The sequence below is a fragment of the Theropithecus gelada genome, chromosome 20, assembly GCF_003255815.1.
Source record: "Theropithecus gelada isolate Dixy chromosome 20, Tgel_1.0, whole genome shotgun sequence".
Taxonomy (NCBI): Eukaryota; Metazoa; Chordata; class Mammalia; order Primates; family Cercopithecidae; genus Theropithecus; species Theropithecus gelada.
This window is the reverse complement of record NC_037688.1, coordinates 10,776,048-10,794,253: the sequence shown is the minus strand read 5'-3', so window position 1 is coordinate 10,794,253 and position 18,206 is coordinate 10,776,048. Positions and strand designations below refer to the sequence as shown.

General features: G+C 45.9%; 1 protein-coding gene across 1 annotated transcript in view; it reads right to left on the bottom strand.

Moving 5' to 3' along the window:
* Positions 1–17,868, bottom strand: part of CHD9 (chromodomain helicase DNA binding protein 9) — a 274,510-nt gene extending 256,642 nt beyond the window's left edge. Inside the window, exon 1 of the mRNA XM_025370142.1 lies at positions 17,790–17,868. The gene's annotated coding sequence lies outside the window, so the exon portion shown is untranslated. The remainder of the gene's footprint in view (positions 1–17,789) is intronic.
* Positions 17,869–18,206: the final 338 nt, after the last annotated feature.

Sequence of the window (18,206 nt, the reverse complement as noted above, 5' to 3'; positions counted from 1 at the left end):
AATTAGCTGGGCGTGGTGGCAGGCGCCTGTAGTCCCAGCTACTCAGGAGGCTGAGGCAGGAGAATGGTTTGAACCTGGGAGGTGGAGTCTGCAGTGAGCCAAGACTGTGCCACTGTACTCTAGCCTGGGCAAAAGAGCTAGACTCTGTCTCAAAAAAAAAAAAAAGGTTATAGGCATGGTGGCTCATACCTATAATTCCAGCATTTTGGGAAGTTGAGGCAGGAGGATCGCTTGAACCCAGGAGTTCAAGACCAGGCAACATATCAAGACCCCATCTCCACAAAAAATTAAAAAGTTAGCCAGGCATGGTGGGATGGGGTGAGGTGGGGCAGGGGGGTCACTTGAGCCCAGGAGTTAGAGGCTGCAGTAAGCTATATGATTACACCACTGTACTCCAGCCTGAGCAACAGAGTAAGACCCTGTCTCAAAAAAAAAAAAAAAAAAAAAGTTTTAAATGCATTTTTTAAATTGGAAAAAAAAATGGAAGGGATCCCAATTATAAAAAAAAAGACTTATGGGTTTCCTTCCAAAGTAGAAATGCAGAAATGGAAAAATGAGTTTTGGTTGCTATGGAAATAGGAGTTGGCTGGGCCTGCAGGAGCAGCAGCTGGAGGGGAACAAGTGGCCGGGAAGTTGGCTCTGTGACAGAGGGGGGCTTCCGGCTGGGGATAAGACAACAACAGGCTTCAGCAGGGAGAGTAGGAGGTAGAAAGAAGAGAGAAAAAGAGACAGAGACTGTCTCTAGACACTGGCGCCTGTGAATTCTGCAGACATTTGGATACAGAGGTGGGTGTGTGTGCCTGAGTGTCTGTGTCGCATATGTATCCCCAGAGGCCAGAAAAACAAGATGCAAAATAAACTCAATGCCTGAAAAAGAACACAGTTTCACCAGCTATCCTGAGGGCAAGAAAGCCCCCAAACCGCTGAGTGACAGAAGAGGAAAGGCCTGCCATTGAAACGCTTTCTGGCGTATGGGGAAATGCCTGAGTAGGGCTGGCCGTCACACTGTGTTCCCTCACCTTTGTCCTCAGCACAGTTCTTCAAACTGAAACCGAGGTGGGCCAGAAACACAGACGACAAAATCCCCGCAGGGTGAGCAGGACAGTGGGGATGGGCGAGCTGATGGCTCTGTTTCTTCTGCAGCTCTGAGTGACTGTTTCTGCTTCAGTCTCCATGATGCTGGGGCTCTGGGGTCTTCTCACCTGGGGCTTTAAAGGCACCTGAATGTTCTCAGAATCACTTTCTGGGAAGATGTGTTGATTAGGCCTACAGTGATGACAAGTCTTTGCTGGTCCCCAGGAGGGCTCACCTGAGGGAATATTATGCAATTCCCATTCCTACCCCAGGAAGAGGAAGCCCCAAACCCTTTCTTACAATCACAGTCAGGTGAATGGGTAGGGGCTCACATTTTTTAAATGCCTTAAACCTAGGCTTTTGACTCTTTATAACACTGTCATTGTCTATATACACCGTCTCTGAGACACACTGAAAGGACCAAACAGTTCAAATTGACTACCATACTAGTATCTTGTTTTGCATTTCTTCATTTTTAAATATATCAAGAGCCTCAAAAACGAATGTGAGTATTGAAAAGAACACAATATTTAGGAATAAACTTAATCAAGGAGTCGAATGTCTTCTACACCGAAAACTACAAAACACTGGTGAAAGAAGGCAAAGAAGACACAAGCAAATGGAAAGTCATCCCACGATGGCTTGGAAGACATAATATTGAGATGTCAGTGCTACCCAAAGCGATCTACAGAGTCAATGTAATTGCTATCAAAATCTCAATGACTTCTTTGCAGAAACAGAAAAATCCACCCTAAAATTCATAAGCAATCCCAAGGGACCCCAAATAGCCAAAATAATCATGAAAAAGAACAAATCTGGAGGACTCACACATCCTGATTTCAAAACTTATTACAAAGCTACAGTAATCAAAGCAATGTAGTATTTGCATAAAGAAAGACATGTGGCCAGGTGCGGTGGCTCACGCCTGTAATCCCAGCACTTTGGGAGGCCAAGGCAGGTGGATCACTTGAGGTCAGGAGTTTGAGACCAGCCTGGCCAACATGGTGAAACCTCGTCTCTACTAAAACTACAAAAATTAGCTGGGTGTGGTGGCGCATGTCTGTAGTCCAGCTACTCAGGAGGCTGAGGCAGGAGAATCACATGAACCCAGCAGGCAGAGGTTGCAGTGAGCCGAGATCACGCCATTACACTCCAGTCTGGGTGACACAGCAAGACTCCAAAAAAAAAAGAAAGAAAGGGAGAGAGAGAGAGAGAGAGACAGAGAGACAGAGAGAAGGAAGGAAGGAAGGAAGGAAGGAAGGAAGGAAGGAAGGAAGGAAGGAAGGAAGGAAGGAAGGAAAAGAAAGGCAGACAGACATGCTATTCACATGCAAAAGAATGAAGTTGTATCCTTAACCTTACATGACATACAAAAAGTAACTCAAAATGGATCAGGCCGGGCGCGGTGGCTCATGCCTGTAATCCCAGCACTTTGGGAGGCCGAGGCGGGCGGATCACGAGGTCAGGAGATCGAGACCATCCTGGCTAACACGGTGAAACCCCATCTCTGCTAAAAATACAGAAAATTAGGCAGGCGTGGTGGCGGGCGCCTGTAGTCCCAGCTACTCGAGAGGCTGAGACAGGAGAATGGTGTGAACCTCGGAGGCAGAGCTTGCAGTGAGCCGAGATCACACCACTGCACTCCAGCCTGGGCAATGAGCAAGACTCCATTTCAAAAAAAAAAAAAAAAAAAAAAAAAGAAATGGATCAAAAACTTAAAATATAAGAGCTAAAACCATAAAACTCTTAGAAGAAAATAGAGAGGGAAAACTTTATGACATTGATTTGGCAATGATTTCTTGAATACAACACCAAAAGCACAAAAGAAAAAAATACATAAATTAAACATCAAAATTAAAAACTTCTGTGCATTCAAAGGACATAATTAACAGACTAAAAAGGCAATCCACAGAGAAAATACTTGCAATTGTTATCTGGTAAGGGACTGATATCCAAAATAGATAAAGAACTCCACAACTCAACAACAAAGAAACAAACAACCCAGTCTTATTTTAAAAATCAGCAAATGCCTTGAATAGATATTTTTCCAAGGAAGATACACAAATGGCCAGTAAGCACATGAAAAGATGCTTAACATCACTAATCAGTAGAAAACCGAAAAATCAAAACCACAATGAGATACCACTTCACACCAGGATAGGATAGCTATGATCAAAAAACCCACACACAAACAGAAAATAACAAACGTTGACAAGGATGTGGAAAAATGGAAACCTTGGTGCATTGTTGGTGGGATGTAAAATGGTACAGAAACTGTTGAAAATGGTATGGTGATTCCTTGAAAATTGACACACAGAATTACCATAAGATCCAGCAATCCCATTACAGGTATATATTCAACAGAATTGCAAGTAGGAACATAAACAGATATCTATACACCCATGTTCATAGCAGTGTTATTCACAATAGCCAAAAAGTGGATACAACCCAAGTGTCCACCAACAGACGAATGGATAAACACACTGTGGCAGATACATACTGTAGTCTATTATAATGGAATATGAACCTTGAAGACACTAGGCTAAGTGAAATAAGCCACTCACTAAAGGATAAATACTGTGTAATTCTACCTAGATGAGGTACGCAGAGTAGTCAAACTCACAAAGACAGAAAGTAGAATGGTGGTTGCCAGGGATGGGGTTAAGGGGCAAAGGGAGTTGTTTAATGGGGACAGAGTTTCAGTTTGGGAAGATGAAAAAGAGTTCTGGAGATGGATAGTGGTGATGGTTGTACAACAATGTGAATGCACTTAATGCACTGAACTAAAGAAAATGCAGGCCGGGCGCAGGGGCTCATGCCTGTAATCCCAGCACTTTGGGAGGCCAAGGCGGGTGGATCACTCGAGGTTAGGAGTTCAAGACCAACGTGGTCAACATAGTGAAACCTTGTCTCTAGTAAAAATACAAATATTAGCTGGGCGTGGTGGTACGTGCCTGTAATCCCAGCTACTCTGGAGGCTGAGGCAGGGAGAATTGCTTGAACCCGGGTGGCAGAGGTTGCAGTGAGCCGAGATGGCACCACTGCACTACAGCCTGGGCAACAGAGCAAGACCCTGTCTCAAAAAAATAAATAAAAATAAAATAAAATAAGAAAAGAAAATGCATTAAGATAGTTAAAATGGTAAATTTCAACGTCATGTGTATTTTACCACCATAAAATATGTGGATATATACAAAATAGTGGAAATGACCTAGGGTCAGCCTCTCAGCCTCTGCAAAGTTCAGCCCTCACAGGCTGCCCAGTTAGGCCCAGTTAGCACTCAGGATACGGCATTTCCCCTACTTCCTTTGTCTTGTCAAAACTTACCGCAGGTGCAAACAAGTCCACAAGCTTGCACTGAGCCCAATGTGTGCAGGTGGGAGAGAAAGATGAGCAAAGATGAGAATTGTTCAGGGAGAGGACAGTGCACCTTGCTTTGACACAGGGTTAAAAGTGATGAGGGCTGCAGAATATGAGGGTACACAGTAGAGTGGGTGCTGTCGCAGTTCCCAGGAGGAGAGGGGACTTCTTGCCTGGCTCTCTTGGGTGGTGTCACAGAGGAAGTGGTGCTTAAGGTGGGTTTGAGAGAATGAGGATGTGCAGATGTGTGCCTTGTGTTTAGCTGAAGTACTGTGTGACTGCGAGGTCGAGGTGGGAGAGAATGCTGGATCGGTGGGGAAGAGAAGGTGACCAGTGAGAAAGTAACTCGGTGCAGGAACACCTGCCACACAAGCCTGTTGTCTTGTTACCTTGAAAAGTGGTGTTCGGATCCGGAGTCAGATCCAGAAGGAAACTGAATGGCAGACTAACAACAATAACAACTTCTATTCATAGAGGACTTACTATGTGCCTGTTGCTTAATAACCTTAAGCAGCAGGTAGTGATATTAGCTCTATATTTCAGCTGAGAAAACTGAGGCTCAGGAGGTTAAGCAACTTATCCAAGATCAACCACAGCCAGTAAGTGATGGAAGTGGGGTAGGAATCCAGCCCTACATGGGTTTCACATTTTTATTTATTTATTTTTGAGACAGGGTCTGGCTGTGCCAGGCTGGAGGACAGTGGCACAATCTCAGCTCACTGCAGCCTTGACCTCCTGGGCTCAAGCAATTCTCCTGCCTCAGCACCCCGAGTAGCTGGTACCACAGGCACATGCCACCATGCCCAGCTAATTTTTTTTTCCTGTAGAGATGGATGTCTCACTATGTTGCCCAGGCTAGTCCCAAACTCCTGGGCTCCAGTGTGGGCTGCTCAGTGACTCCCTTCCAAGACGACACTATGAAAAAGAGGAAAATGAGTCACTTTACAGTGGAGAAACCTGACAAATGCTACCTTAGCCACCTGGTAATAAGTCATGTTGATAGTACAGATGCTTGATGTGATGTGATAAAAATGACATTTTACTTCTGTGGTCTTCCTCTTCAAACCCACAACCCTCATCATGAGAAAAATATGAGATGAATTCCAGTAGTGGGGTATTTTACAATATATCTGACCAGTATTCCTCAAAACTCTCCAGGTCACCAAAACCAAGAAAATTCATAGAAAATGTCACAGCCAATGGGAGACTAAGGATACACAACAAATAAATGTATAGTGGTTTCAAGCCCATTTTTGTTGGTATTTAAAAAAAAAGATATAAATGTAATTTGGTATTCTGGATGGGATCCTGGGACAGAAAAAGAACATTAAATAAACACTAAGGGAATCTGAATAAACAATGTTTTTAGTTAATAATAACGTATCAATATCAGGTTGTAACAAATGTACCATATCAAGTATCAATATCAGTTAATGTAACAAATGTACCATAGCAATATAAGACTTTAATAATAGGAGAAACTGGCTCTGTGGCTCATGTCTGTAATCCCAATACTTTGGGGAGGCGAGGCAGGCAGACTGCATGAGCCTGGGAGTTCAAGACCAGCCTAGGTAACACAGCAAGACCCCATGTCTACTATAAATAAAAATATTAGTTGGGCATAGTGGTATGCGCCTGTAGTCCCAGTTACTTGGGAGGCTGACGTGGGAGGATGGCTCGAACCCAGGAGACAGAGGTTGCAGTGAGCCAAGATCGCACCACTGCACTTCAGTCTGGGTGACAGAGAGAGACCCCATCTCAAAATTTAAAAAAATAATAATAATAAGGGAAATTGGATATGGGATATGTGGGAACTCTGTAGTATTGTCTCTCTCTTTTTTTTTTTTTTTGTAAATCTAAATTTTACCAAAAATATATAAAATCTTTCAGAAACGGATTCCTGAGTCACATCCTCAGAAACTGGCCTGATAATATGCATTGACACAGGTGTAATGGACTTGTGAATGACGACAGCCTCTCTGTCCCTGCCTGCTGACTGACCAAAGAGAAGGAGCAGATACAGCAGTGCCTGCAGAGAAGACCCTATAGCTTACACGAAGAACACTGTGTGGCTTTCCTCCCAGCCTCCCTGAGGTTAAATATGGTGTCTCTCTCATTAGACTAGCAGCCTTCCTAGGGCAAGAGCTGGGTCTCCCCTGTGAGACAGGGCAGGGGCCACCTCTACTCCAGGAGCTCAAGGTCTCTCTCAGCTCCAGGTGCCACCGATTCTCTGTATGCATTTACTTTTCTTTTAGGTAAGTACATTTCTCTATATGGGTAGAAAGAGAGGCCATGTACATAATGTACATTTTTTTAAGGCTGGCAAAAGGTCGGCTTGCTCCAAAATACTAAGACTCCTAACTCTTTAGTTAAGCATAACCAATGCTAAAAAGCAGCAAACTCGATGACTTGGGTTTAGTACCTAAATTTCCTCTGCTGCCTTGTTGCTTTCTTTTGTACCCCAGGCCCCAGTCATAACTGAGTGATAACAGTAGTAAGAGTCTAAAATTGTGATGCTGCTGATTCTATATTTCAGCAGAGAAAACTAGGCTCAGGAGGTTAAGCAACTCATGCAAGGTCACACACAACCAGTAAGTGATGGAACTTAGGTAGGAATCTCAGTTTGTTTGATAATGGAACAAACCTCAACACCCCAGCAAACTGCCTCCTGATTGCAAGAAGTTCTTACTTGGGGGTATGCAGTAAGCCACCCCAAAATGTGAGAAGAGTAGGTATCAGTGGGCTGCACACAGCATCTGTGATTACTGATTTGCACAAGTCCTTAAGGACAGGACAGGATGTGTCTCTGGACAAAACTGGAAGAGCAATGCCTGGAAATTAAATCAAGACTCAACAAAACAAAAAGCGAGCCAATTGCATTAACATAAGCTGAGGGAATCATAGGTAGAGAGAAATGGTGATGCGTGAGGAGCTCTGAAAAAGCAGAACCAAAGAGCAAGTCTTTGAGAGTCATTGTCTTCCACGTTGTCCAGAGTAGTGGAAACTCTGAAAACCAACTTGAGCATTACAGGCAGCTCAGACGTCTGGCCAGAGCTTCCAGGAATACTCTCTTCCTTTTTTTTTTTTTTTTTTTAAATTTAAGACAGGATCTGGCTTTGTTTCCCAGGCTGGAGTGCAGTGGTGTGATCAGAGCTCACTACAGCTTCAATCTCCCAGGCTCAAGCCATCCTCCCACCCAGCCTCCCAAGTAACTGGGACTACAGGCGCTCGCCCCAACATTCAGCTCATTTTTAAATTTTTTTGTACAGATGTAGTCTCACTATATTGCCCTGGCTGGGTTTGAACTCCTGGGCTCAAACAATCCTTCTGCCTTGGTCTCCCAAAGCACTGGGATTACAGACATGAGCCATCGCACAGGGCCAGAATACTCTCTTGCTAAGAATCTTAGGGCTGGTCCAGGGAGCAGTAGGAAGGAAAACATGCAGTGATCGATCAGACATTTCTATCACAAGCACAGAAAGGGGGAATTATACTAGCAGTGCTGCCACTCTAGAGTATCTTGTATCCCTCAGAGTACAAATATCTTAGGCTCTCTTGTATCCCTCAGAGTACAAATATCTTAGGCTCTCCTGGTGATTAAAATCCTTCATTTTGCTCACCTTGCTTTGATTCCACGAAAATCAACCTTCTAACTAGATTCTGACATTCCCACAAGAGAAAGTGTGCTGACAAGTTGACATGGAGGTTTCCGACTGCATTGTAGTTGCTTCTCCCCTTGTGATTTCTCTCTTTTCTTTCTTTCTTTCCTTCCTTCCTTCTTTCTTTCTTTCTTTCTTTTTTTTTTTTTTTTTTGAGACAGAGTCTCGCTCTGTCGCCCAGGCTGGAGTGCAATGGTGCGATCTCAGCTCACTGCAACGTCCACCTACTGTGTTCAAGTAATTCTCCTGCCTCAGCCTCCGGAGTAGCTGTGATTACAGGCATGTGCCTGTAATAGCCACATGCCTGGCTAATTTTTGTATTTTTAGTAGAGACGGGGTTTCACCATGTTGGCCAGGCTGGTGTTGAACTCCTGACCTCAGGTGATGCACCCACCTCGGCCTCCCACAGTGCTGGGATTACAGACACGAGCCACTGTGCCCAGCCTCCCTTGTGATTTAATACGTGTGCAGCCCAGCTTCCTCACCGGCCTCCAGTGAATTTGGTTAGTCCGCCCCTTTCAGCCTGGTTAGCTCCAAGTGCACAGAAGAACCTTCATCTCTGGCCTGCAGAGAACCGGGATCACTAGCCTCCAGCCCACTGTACTGCTGGCCCTAGGGGGGTTTTCCCTGATTGACAGCTGCCCCCCCCACTTTTTGATGTCACTCTCAAGCTGCCCTTTGCCACGTGAGTCACCCCAACCACAATCTCCCTACCCTGAGCCCCCAGAATGAGCTGTGGGAGACCTGCAGAAAAACAGCTAAGGCAACAAAATAACTTTATAGGTTATGTTGAAGAAACAAGAACAAGGAAGAGGCCCTGTGCTCGGGGGAAACATGCTAAGAACATGCAACAGAAACGAGTAGAAGGAACTGGCAATGTTTAATGCAGAGCACAGAAGATCTGGGAAGGCCAACCAGTCCTCTGTCATCAAACATCTGAAGAACTGTGGTGACGGAAAGGGAACAGACTGATCTTCTGAGGCTGTAAAGAAAATATGCCAACCAGGCCACATGTGGTGGCTCATGCCTGTGATTCCAGAACTTTGGGAGGTTGAGGCAGGAGGATCATTTGAGGCCAGGAGTTTGAGACCAGCCTGGGCAACATAGCCAGAACTGTCTCTACCAAAAAAAAAATTTAGCTGGGCGTGGTGGCTCATGTCTATACCCCTAGATACTCTGGAGGCTGAGGTGGGAGGATGGCCAGAGCCTAGGAGTGTAAGCTGCAGTGAGCTAAGATCACAGCACTGGACTTCAGCCTAGGCAACAGAGTGAGACCCTGTCTTTCTTAAAAAAAAAAAAAAAAAGAAAGAAAGAAAGAAAAAGAAAAAGTATGGCAACCAAAGGGCAGTAGATACAGGGAGACAGATAAAAAAGGGGAACCTTTTAGGGCAGTTTTCCTCTAACTTCAGTTATTCAAATATCACCTTCACATTTTTTGTGTGTGTGTGTGTACGTGCGTGTATGTCAAATTTCTGAGAAGCAGCATAATTCTGCAATTTAGAGCACAAGTCTGGAGTAGGACCACCTGGGTTTATTTTCCAGCTCATCATTTCCTAGCTATATCACTTTGGGCAAGTTATTTAACTTCCCTATGCTTGTTTGTTCAGTAGTAAAATGGGGCAAAGAGTCCCTACCTCAAATAGTACTTAACCCATGTTGGTGAGGATTAATTAAATGATTTGAATGACGCATAGAAAGTGCTTAGAAGAGCATCCAGCACTTATTAAGTACTCAATAAGTGGTGGGTATTATATATATATATACTTTTTTTTATTAATTTTTTTTTTTTTTTTGAGATGGAGTTTCACTCTTGTTGCCCAGGCTAGAGTGCAATGGCATGATCTTGGCTCACGACAACCTCTGCCTCCCGAGTCCAAGCGATTCTCCCCTCAGCCTCCCGAGCAGCTGGGATAACAGGCATGTGCCCGACTAATTTTGTATTTTTAGTAGAGATGGGGTTTCTCCATGTTGGTCAGGCTGGTTTCGATCTCCCAACCTCAGGTGATCCACCTTCCTCGGCCTCCCAAAGTGCTGGGATTACATGCGTGAGCCATCGTGCCTGGCCCTATAAATGTTTTATTGTTTTAATAATTGAGGTCTCGCTTTGTTTCCCAGGCTGGAGTGCAGTGGCACAATCATGGCTCACTGTAACCTCGAACTCCTGGGCTTAAACCATCCTCCCATCTCAGCCTCCTAAATAGCTGGATTACAGGCACACATCACTACACCCAGGTAATTTTTTAAATGTTTTGTAGAGATGAGGTCTCACTATGTTGCCCAGGCTAGTGTCCAACTCCTGGCTTCAAGTGATCTTCCTGCCTCTACTTCCTAAAGTATTAGGATTACAGGCAAGAGCCACTGCACCTGGCCTATTATATTTTATTCTGTCCTTATACCATCGATACTCTTATTTAATATTTTTCTTTAAATGGACACATTATTTATATACATGTATTTTAAGGGAAACTTTATATTACTACCATACATGAAAAGCCATGTACAGGTGGAAACTGTAAAGATAAACATAAAAGCAAACAATGTTATTAGATTGTTACAGTTTTAACAATGTTATTAAATGGTCACACTTACTGCTGTCTCTTAAATGCCCTGAACTGGAGGACTGCTATCTTTCCAATGAAAGGGGAGACAATCAAGTGTTACAGTAGCATTCTAGTACTTTGCCCAGACTTCTGTTGACTGCAGTCAGAAGGAAGAGTCCCAGTCCCACAAGTTGGAGGAAGTGAAAGGCCAGCGTGGGTGGAGCACCTGCTCTGGGGAGACAGGGCAGCCCCAGGGGTGAGAGGCAGGCAGAGCAGGATCAAAGAGACAGCTCAAAAGGGAAAAATCCCTTTCCTATTCTGAGACTTTGTGCTCTTGGGTACCCTGTCTCTCTCTGTGCCACACCAAAGTCATCTCACAAGACCCCTTGGGGTATGAGTTGCACATCTTAGAAAGCAAAGCCAGAAACACTTTGTTGGAGACACTGTGGGTGCCCCACCCGTACTCCTCAGCTCACCCGAGGTTACCTGCAGACATTTCCATATGCCCTGGGCTACCTCTCACTTCTGCTTTAAGTCATTTTCTGGCCTCAGGGTGTGCACAGCAGAAAGTTAGCGAGACAACCCTCAATAATGAGGGATGGGAGTCAAGGATATACCCCAGTCTCCCTGCCTTTTCGTGGGACACTTCTGAAATATTTTCTATAGTCTCTCTAAGTCCCTGCGGGATGAAGACCCAATTGCCCAGTGGAAACTCACTCATCAACACCTTTTTTATTGGCTTTTCTCCCTTTCTCAGTTAATTTCACTCTCACTGGGCTTCCTGGGATCATTTCCGAAATAAATTTCTGGCACCCGAATCCTTTTCTCATGATCTGCTTTGGGGAAACCTACAACTATGACATAGCTTTAAACTTCTGTCAGTGGAATGAGTTGCCCAGGGAGATGTGAGGACTCAAGAAATGGCTGAGAATGTTCAGTGGAGATCCACAGATCACGTAAGGACTCAAACTAGATGAACCCTTAGTATTCTTTTTGTGTGTCTGTCTGTTTTGTTTTGTCTTTTTTTTGTTTTGTGTGTCTGTCTGTTTATTTGTTTTAAAGAGACAGCATCTTGGCCAGGCACGGTGGCTCATGCTTGTAGTCCTAGCACTTTGGGAGGCCGAGGCGGGTGGATCACCTGAGTTTGAGACCAGCCTGGCCAACACGGAGAAACTCCGTCTCTACTAAATATACAAAAATTAGCCAGGCATGGCAGCGGGTGCCTATAATCCCAGCTACTAGGGAAGCTGAGGCAGGAGAATCGCTTGTACCCGCGAGGCGAAGGTTGCAGTGAGCTAAGATCATACCATTTCACTGCAGCCTGGGCAAAAGAGAGAAACTCCATCTCAAAAACACAAAACAAAACAAAAAAAAAAGAGACAACATCTTGCCCTGTCACCTAGGCTGGAGTGCGGTGGTACAATCATGGCTCACTACAGTCTCAAACTCCTGGTCTGAAGTGATCCTCCCCTGTCAGCCTCCCCAGTAGCTGGGACTGCAGGTGCATGCCACCATGCCCAGCTAATTTTTGTTTGTTTTTTGAGACAGGGTCCCCCTCAGTTGCCCAGGCTGGAGCGCAGTGGCATGATCATGGTTCATTGCAACCTCAAACTCCTCGGCTCAATTGATTCTCTCACCTCAGCCTCCCGAGTAGCTGGGACTACAGGTGCACCACCACACCTGGCTAATTTTTCATTTTTTTGTAGATATGGGGTCTTGCTATTTTGCCCAGGCTGCTCTAGAACTTCTAGACTCAAGTAATCCTCCCACCTCAGCCTCCCAAATTTCTAGAATTACAGGTGTGAGCCACCAATCCAGGCCTCAGCTAATTTTAAAAATTTTTTAAATAGAAATGGCACTATGTTGCCCAGCCTGACCTTGAACTCCTGGCCTTAAACAATCCTCCTGTCTCAGCCTCACAAAGTGCTGGAACTACAGGCATGAGCCACTGCATCCAACCTACTTAGTATCCTTCTGATCCTCAGGTCTCATAATTCTGGATCAAGAGTCAGCAAACTACAGCCCATGGGCCACATCCAGCCTACTGCCTGTTTTTGTATAGCCTGTGAGCTAAGAATGGTTTTTACATTATTTATTGTTTGTTTGTTTGTAGAGATGGGGGTCTTGCTATGTTGCCCAGGCTGGTCTTGAACTCCTGGCCCCAAGCAATCCTCCCTCCTCAGTCTTCCAAAGTCCTGAGATTACAGATATGAGCCACCATGCCTGGCCAGCTTTTACATTTTTAAATGGTTGAAAAAAATGTTTAAAGAATAATATTTTGTGACACAGAAAAATTATGTGAAATTCAAAACTTCAGTGTCCATAAAGCTTTATTGGAACCCAGACATACTCATTTGTTTACACACCATCTACGGCTGCTTTTACGCTACAGCGCAGTTTCTCACCAACATTACAAGAAACGACGTTACTCGAGGACTTACTGTACGTCATTCTGCTTAAAGTTGCAGTTTCTAAGAACCTATCGATGACATTAAGTGAGAATTTACTGCAGCTGCAACTGAAACCCTATGGTCCATAAAGCTCAAAATATTTACTCTCTGGACCTTTACAGAAAAAGTTTGCTGATGCCTGTTCAAAGTCATTATCCTGCAGAGACAAGAGGCAGATTGAGGCCTGGCTGCCCCATGGGTAGGGAGGCCAGTTCCCAGACCTAGTATCTGCGGGCAGTTTGAATCAGACCTTCACATTTCCTTTTGCCACATCTTTATGACCATGGTCATTACTCTCACCCTCTGCAAGTACCTAAGACTCTTTCACAGAGGCATTCATGTCTTTATACCAGGAATATTTTTTGTTTAATTTTTTTTCCATTTTTCCATTTTTCTTGTTGTTAAAGATAGAGGTGGAGGTCTTACTATGTTGCCCAGGCTAGTCTTGAACTCTTGGCATTCCTCCCACTTCTGCTTCTCAAAGTGCTGGGATTACAGGCATATGCCACTGTGCCCAGCCACCAGGAATATTTTTCTTTTTTAAAGGACATGAGAAATTTTCTTCTCCACACCCTGCCACTATCCCACGTGGTTTCATCCACGCTTGATCACTTTCACCACCACTTAGTTACTGATTTCTCCCCAAAACAAACCAAACCTCCAGCCCACGTCCTGAGATTTCTGATCAATACCCAAATGTTGGCCAGGTAATCCCAGTGCTTTGAGAGGACAAGGCAGGAGAAACACTTGAGTCTAGGAGTTGGAGACTAGCCTAGGCAACATAGCAAGACCCTGTTTAAAAAATTAGCTGGGCATGATGGTGTGCACTTGTAGTCCCAGCTACTTGGCTGGGTGGGACGATCCCTTGAGCTCAGGATGTTGAGGCTGCAGTAGCTATGATCATACCACTGCAGGAGGCATGGGTGACAGAGCAAGACCCTGTCTCTTAAAAACAACAACAAAAGAAACCAAAAACCAACAACAACAACAACAACAACAACAACAAAACCAAATGTCTGGTCAACATTAGATTAAGTTGGGGGGTAGGGGGTATTGCTGCTTACCAGCAGTACAACTTTGGGCAAGTCATTTAACAGCATGGAATGTCAATTTCATCATCTCTCAAAGGCGGAAATGATCTGACCTGCCAGGATTACCGTGCTAATCGGATGAAATGAGAGCTGCCCACAAGACACGGCGCCGCCTGGCCCCAGCCTCTCTGCTCCCTTTGACCACCACATTCCCTGCCCACTGGCTTTCCTTGAGTCCCCTGGCCTTGCCAAGCTCTTGGCTGTCTCTGTACATGCCAACCTTTCTGCCAGAAACATCTTTTCCTCACCCCACCTTCTGCCTGGCAGGTCAACGCATAACCTTGGTTTATGTGTGTTTCTGTTTCAAGACACCTTATAGGCCGGGCACTGTGGCTCAAGCCTGTAATCCTAGCACTTTGGAGGCCAAAGTGGGTAGATCACCTGAGGTCAGGAGTTCGAGACCAGCCTGGCCAACATGGTGAAACCTCGTCTCTACTAAAAATACAAAAATTAGCTGGGTATGGTGGCATGTGCCTGTACTACCAGCTACATGGGAGGCTGAGGCAGGAAAATTGCTTGAACTCCGGAGGCAGAGACTGCAGTGAGCTGAGATCGTGTCCCTGCACTCCAGCCTGGGAGACAGCGTGAGACTCCGTCTCAAAAAAACAAATACAAAAGATGCCTTATTTGATATATATACATATTATTCATTAACATTGAACTCAGCCAACTGCACTATAACTCATGTCTGAACGAAGCTTACCCAACAGACATGCTTTCTCTGTAAGGCGCATCACAGCTGTCTCATGCTTAGGAACACTAGACAGCACGTCAACAGTACACTTGGGGCCATTTCAAACAGCGACATCGCATACAAAAACGCACAAACATGCAAAAAATGTGGCACTAAGTACACCACAAAAGGGACACTTGTTTATAGCACAAGAGCTGAAACCAGAAAGCAGCGTGTCCTCCTGTTTGCCCTTGGCTGGGAATGTGCAAGTTGGGTGACTCAACTTTTTCACTATTCTACGCGCATCCATATATGACTGTGAAAGTGTCGTGGATATTGATTTGGAAGTTACACAAACATTTTCTTTCTTTCTTTTTTTATTTTTATTTTTTTGAGAAGGAGTTTCACTCTTGTTGCCCAGGCTGGAGTACAAAGGCGTGATCTCGGCTCACTGCAACTTCCACCTCCCAGGTTCAAGCAATTCTCCTGCCTCAGCCTCCCAAGCAGCTGGGATTACAGGCTCCCGCCACCACACCCAGCTAAATTTCTGTATTTTTAGTAGAGATGGGGTTTTGCCATGTTGGCCGGGCTGGTCTCGAACTCCTGACCTCAGGTGATCCACCCACCTCGGTCTCCCAAAGTGCTGAGATTATAGGCATGAGTCACTGCGCCCGGCCTTTTTTCCTCTTATTTTTATTTATTTATTTTTTTAAAATGAGCCTAGGTCTCGCTATGCAGTCCAGGCTGGTCTCAAACTCCTAAGCTCAAGTGATCAGGCTGGTCTCAAACTCCTAAGCTCAAACTCCTAAACTCAAACCTCGCTCTCCCAGAGTGTTGGGATTACAGGTGTGAGCCACCATACCCGGCCACAAACACATTTTTTAAAAAAATTATTTAATTATATAATTTTTAAAATAAAGAGATGGGGTCTTACTGTGTTACCCCGGCTGACCTGGAACTCCTAGCTTCAAGTAATCTTTCTGCCTCAGCTTCCCAAAGTACTAGGATTATATGCATAAGAAACCATGCCTGGCCACAAATTTTTTTAAAACATTATTCAATGTATATAATTTTTAAGCAAACAGGGCCTTGCTATGTTGCCCAGGCTGATCTGAAACTCCTGGCATCAAGCGATCCTCTTGCCTCAGCCTCTCAAAGTGCTGGGATTACAGGGACGAATTTGCAAATTCAGAACTTGTGAATAATGTGTTTCTCTCATTCAGGGCTGGCTGAATTCTGTCTCACTAACATTTTATCTCTAGCATCTGGAAAACTGCCTGGCCCACAGTAGGCTCTCAATAATAAATGTATTTCGAATGAACAAATGAGTCAATTCAGTGGAAGTGCACAGCTCACAGCAGTCATAGCTAGTGTTTGTGAAGACACACCAAGCGCCTGCCCCGTGCACGCTGTCCTGGTCAACAAGGGAAACAGCAGAGTATAGTTCTTTTGCACCTGCGCTCAAGAGCAGACTGCCTGGGTTCAAATATGGGACATGCTTCTTATTAATTAATTATATAACCTTGAGCAAGATCACTGGCCTCTCTGAGCCTCAGTTTCCTCAGCTATCAAACGCAGTATTCATAGTACTACCTTGGAAGTTATGGTCAGGAGTCAACGTGGCCCTGCACAGAAAGCCTCTAGCACAGGGTGAACCCTTAGTAAACAGTAGCTTTTATTGTGAATAATTCCCACGGCAACCGTAAGAGTTATCACACCCATTTTGCAGATACAAACACTGAAGCTGAGGATGGTTCAGTGAGTTTCCAAGGTCACACAGAAAGAAGGGCTGCCTCGGGGGATTCTCTGCCCATGCCAGTAACACTGCTGTTATATAAATATAAGGGGTGGGGGGGGGGGGGCGGCGCAGTGACTCATGCCTGTAATCCCAGCACTTTGGGAGGCCGAGGCTGGAGGATGGCTTGAGCCTAGGAGTCTGAGACCATCCTGGGCAATGTAGTGAGGCCCCATCTGTATAAAACAAACAAACAAACGTAAGGGCTCATTTTTAGTAGTTACAAAAGGGCCCTTGCTTGTTATAAGGCCTCTCACTGCCTGATCAGCTAGGTTTGCCAAAATGAGGAAGACAGCTCCAGCCAGTCTCCTGATCTTCTCTGGGATCAGGGTGGGGAGGAACCCCCTTCCTACCCGTAAACCCCAAGAGTCTTCTCTCACACTCCACACTGGTGTCTTTCTGTTCCCTGCCCATTTTTGAGTTCAACCCTTTCAGAACCAGCCCTACTGTGGGGGGTGGGGGATGGTAAGTATGTTATCTTGGGTTTGACAGTACAAAGGCAGAGGCATTTCCTGCTTAAAAGGCACATGAGAAAGGAGGAGGAGGGCGAACTGGAGGAAGAGGAGGAGGGAATCACCAGCATTCTGGGTTAGAACAAACAAATGTCCTCCGTTTTTCTCCAACTCCCTAGATCAAGGGTCCTCAAATTTGGCTGCCAGCTGGAATCTCTTGCGAACATTTTAATACCCAGATGTCCAGTCCCCCCCCAGACCAATCACATCTGAGCCTCTGGGGGGGTGGAACTAGGGCATCGGTATTTTTTTAATGCTCCCCAAGCAACGCCAACGTGCAGACAAGTTTAAGAAGTGGTGCTCTGGACCTTATCAGCACTCCGCTGCCACCCTGGAGTGGCGCTAGGCGACAGTGGCTGCTTTCCGCTTCGAGGACGCGCGGCTTGGGGATTCGGGCATGCTCTCGGAGGCGAGCGCTGGGGAGGATGCGAGCGTGCCAGCGACCTGGTGCTCTGCCTTGCTTTAGGCCCAGCTCCGAGACTGCGGGTCTCTGGGTGCCCCCCAGCTACAACACGTGCTGCCGCCCCGACTCCTCCGGTTATCTCTGCAGACCGCAAACTGTGCCCAGCGGCCGCCCCGCTGTCCACCCCAACCTCAGAGGCTCCAGGGAGACGCCCGGAGCTCAGGAATCTTACCTTGGCTGCCGGCGCTGCCCTCCAGTCCCCGGAATCCTGGGACTCAGGTTCGAGCTGTCGCGGTCGCTGCGCCTATGAAGCGCCCACTAGAGCGCAGGCGCCACCTAGTGGGCGCGGGGCGGCTGCGCAGAGACCGAGCTGGCAGGCGGGAGCGCAGTCCGGGGCGGAAATGCAGCCAGGGCTTCCCACGTGGGCGGTTTTCCAACGCGCCGCCAGCCCTGTGGCCAGATTCGGCCTGGGGCCGGACCACCTTCACCCGCTGCAGGGCACTGGGATCTGAACTTGGTGAACTTTCTCTTGGGGCACAGAGGGACGGCCAGGCCCTAGCCCTCGGCCTGGTATCCATCCTCCGGTTTTCCGTGCTGGGCTCAGGGATCTTTCCCTTCATCCAGCAGCTTTCAGTGCACCCCACTTTGG